The following is a 4,379-nucleotide window of genomic DNA, read 5'->3' as shown; positions in this document are numbered from 1 at the left end:
GACTTTACCAAAAGTGCTCATAGGGAGAGGGAGAATCATTATTCTTGAACCTCAAGTCTGATATTCAGGTCCTGGGATAGTGTAAGACAGACTAACATGAACAAGGCCTGGTGACACAGTCACGTTCTGTTGTTAACCTCTTTCTGAGCTCTGCCTTTTGTGTTCACACCTACTTCAGGGACTGTAGCGCTCATATTCGGGTTGGAACTAGCTACACGGTGGCTAATGGGGTTTGAAGTTTGGGCATCATTCTTCTCTGGAGGAGGATTTGGCACCGAGATGTACTGTTGAGAAGAACAATTAGAAAAGGACCTGAGATTTAAGTATCTTGAAATGTGTATACTTATCAGTTAGCTGAAGAAAGACGATATTTCACAGTAAACTCCTGAAAATGGATTCCATGTTGGTGTTCTTTACATTTCAACCAAAGATGTAGAGAGCATTTATAATGTATGAAGATGATGATGCTAGGCTGTTCAAGAAGTGAGGCCTTCTCCTAGGCTTTCCATTGATAAAGTCATTACCAAGTGTTACTGTTGGGCTAAGGCTGTAGCTCCCTTGGTAGAATGCTTGCCTAGCATGCATGTCTTGATTCCCCAGTGCCACATACACTTGCATGTCTATAATCCCAGGAGTTGGGAGGTGGAGGCAGGACTAGAAATTCTAGTTAGCTCTATATGTTCAAGCCTGGTCTACAAGTCGAGTCCAGTTAAGTCAGGGCTGTTATACAGAGAAACCCTGTCTTTCACCCACCAAAAAAGTGAAGTTTAAGGTTAACCTGGGAGGCTAATAGGGAGACCCTGTCTGCCTCAAAGGGGAGAAAAAAAAGGTAAGAATTTGACAAGTTGGGAATATGCCTATAATTCTTGTACTCAAAAGGTGGGGGCATAATCAGTTTTAAGATCAACTAGGGCTGTCTCAAAACAACAGGAACTGCAGCATGGTATACCAGTAAGCTAAGTAAGGGATAAACTAGTAGTGTTTTTAGTTGCTGGGATTATAGGCATGTACCACCATACTTGGAAAACAAGTTCTGGCACATCACCTTTGTTCATCCTTCAGCTACTTTTGGAAGGAACTTGTAAGACTGGCCTTTCTTAAGCCCCTCGTAGCCAGCTTTCTCCAGGGCTGAAGGTAGGGATCACCCTCCCTGAGTAGCCCTCCTGTGCTGAGGCAGCATTAAGGCTGATGTCTGCCCTGGACACCCGCTTCTCATTGACGTGGCCAAATGGTGAGAACCTCCTTACATGTGGAAGTACAGGATGGGATCTGCTCAAAAGCTGCTGACATCTGGTGGCACCACCATTTTTAACCTTGCAACAACCCTAGCCCGAGGTTAAAGGCCCTGGAGTAGGGTCTAATGAAAACTCAATGCCCGGGACGTCATTCTGAAAATTAAGTGAGGTTCCAGGGAGGCAGCAGTCGTCGTGTGGCCCACCAGACAATGCTGCTATTAAATTCCATCAGTGGTGTAAAAAAATGTGTTCTGTCCCCTACTTAAGTTGACAGTCATGATGAATGACATTTCGGGGTGATGTCTTAGAAATGCCAACAGTGTAATTCTTGGTGTAGTTTTTTTGCTTCACTGCTTGTGTCTGAATCTTGCAGTCAGTTTTCTTCTATGTTCAAGCTGACTCACAATCTGAATTTTCTGTTAAACATTTACCTGGTGACTGGCCATGGTAATGAACAGAAAGCAGAGCAGCTAGACTGCAGTCTGCATTCCTTTTTTACTCACCTAGTAGCTTGTCTGAAAGACATTCTCAGGCCCCACCCCAGTCCTACACAAACTAGTACTGAGACCCATCCAGCAAGCATATTCGTACACAGCATTCTATGTGATCTATTCAAGTAGGTGTTTTCATTTTTACTCTTTCCAAAGGTCCCCCCTAAATAAATGCTATTTAATCCCAGCACTCGGGAGGCAGAGCCAGGCGGATCTCTGTGAGTTCGAGGCCAGCCTGGGCTACCAAGTGAGTTCCAGGAAAGGCGCAAAGCTACACAGAGAAACCCTGTCTTGAAAAACCAAAAAAAAAAAAAAAAAAAAAAAAAAAAAATGCTAAAGGTGTAATAACTCCTGTATTGTACAGCTTGTTAGCATCCCACATCTGAAAAGCTTCAAGTACAGTATGTTCAAGGTGGCATGCTTTCCTGGTTTAAAATGCTCAATAGCAAGCTGGATGTAGTGTTGCATGCCTTTAATCCTAGTACTTAGCAGGCAGATCTGAGTTGGAGGTCAGTCTGGCATACATAGTTCCAGGACAGCCCAGTAAGACCTTGTTTTAAAACAAACAAACAAACAGTGGCAAAGCCTGACATATAACTTGCCAAGTTTGTTTTTCGAGTCAGGGTTTCTCTGTAGCTCTGGCTGTCCCAAACTCACATGCTCTGTAGTCCAGGCTGGCCTCAAACTTGAGATCCACCTGCCTTTGCTTACCCGCCTGCTGCCACCGAACTGGGACTAGAGGCATACACCACCACCTAAAGTCACAGCTCAGGTCACCAGAATTATGCTTTTACCAGCTCAGTCACCCTGGCTTGTTTTGTTTAGTGCTAGATGTAACCAAGCTGCTATAAGTCTTAACCGTGGTAGATTGCTAAAATCAGAACACTATCACCAGTGATTATATGGCTTGACAGCAAATTCGAACCCAATATAAATCCCAGGCCTTATCCTGCCCTCGGCCTCCTAAATACTGGAACTACAGTCACGTGCCATGGTGGTGCCTGGCTGTCCTAGGTGATTAATACAACTCTATCCCCATAGTTTTCAGCCTCAGCTGCACAATCATCTTGATGTTCAGGCCACTACATACAACCCAGCTGTACCCAAACCCCCGCAGGGTAAGGCCTGATCAGTGTAGTTTCCTAGGCAGTTCCATTCACAGCCAATACTGAAAACCAAAGAAACACTGAAGGCTTGGGAAACCTTTCTATGCCAGGATTTCTGTATGTAGCCCTTGCTGTCCTGGAACTGGCCCTACAGACCAGGCTGGCCTTGAACTTGGAGATCTGCCTGCCTCTACCTCCCCAGTGCTGGGATTAAAGGCATGCACCACCGCACTTTACCAAATTGAGTTTTAGTGTGTTTTGCTTGCATGTATGCCTGTGCATGGTGCCTGAAGTGGGTGTCCGATCCCCTGAGACTTGAGTTGCAGACAGATAGGAGCCACTATGTGGGTGCTGGGAACTGAACTTGGGTCTTCAGTCAGTGCTAACCATTGAGCCATTTCCCTCACCCCCTGGTATTGCTTTTTAATTCAAATGTTCTCCCCACGAAGAAAACCTCATTCTACTTCCAGACTGGAAATGTGTTTAAATTCCTGATTACAAAAGATGCGGCAGACCCACGTACAGATTGTACTGGCATGAAGTTCACATATTCTTGCCTGGGTGGTGGTGGTTTTCTTTTCTGACTTGGGCTTAGACCTATAGTTTTACTCCCTACTCATATATATTAATCACTTGCACATTTCAGGAACAAAGTAATCAAGTTATATCTAAAAGCAAAGCTTTGAACTGAGAAAAAAAGGCCTGCAGTGACACACTGGAAACACTTTGTAATCAGTATATTAGGAGACAGTCATACATTTCAATTAATTGCTTAAATCCTGATATCCAGATTTAAGCATGTGAACATGTGACTTTAAAACATACAACAAAGCTATTCATAATTTGCTATATACTACCAACATTAAATTGCAGTTACGTTGAAGCCTAAGTCAAATAGCAAGCCTGTAACAGACCCAAGGAACGCCTTTCCTGGATTATACATGCAAATCACTTCTTCACATACAAGGTCTCTTCACACTTTAATTTGTAAATTACTTGGGCTTTGGAAGTCACTACCCAAGGGCTTATCATGGTTGAAAAGGGAAGAAAGGTGACCATGTTTTCTAACTGTGTGTATGTATATATGTATATATACTTCTAAAAGATGGCACAGCAGAAGGGACTGCAATCTAGAAGAGCAAGCCCTTAAGCAGTAGCTTACGATATACTTCTTTAGGAATGTATCATTTCTATCACTAACAACAGGCGAAATTAGGTATTATGCCACCTTCTAGTAATGGCTGAGGCAATACAATGCAAAGGCATCACAATTAGTCCACTTCATACAACTAGACAGACCAACATGTCACTACTAATTGTTTTCTTTTTCTGATTACCATTAAATACAGAATTTTAATTCCACAGCTTAACAATTAAGGGTCATATAACACATACCTAGCTTGTCAGTCTAATGTACACAGCTATTATCAGTTACACAAGATATGACCTAACAGATGCTAGGGAACTTTTTAAAGTAGTTTTTTTTTTTTACAAGTATTAAACTTCATCTTGCACATTGAAGTCATCATACATACAGGGCAAAGTCA

This window comes from Peromyscus eremicus, chromosome 2 (genome assembly GCF_949786415.1).
Source record: "Peromyscus eremicus chromosome 2, PerEre_H2_v1, whole genome shotgun sequence".
NCBI lineage: Eukaryota > Metazoa > Chordata > Mammalia > Rodentia > Cricetidae > Peromyscus > Peromyscus eremicus.
Note: the sequence above shows the minus strand (reverse complement) of the source record.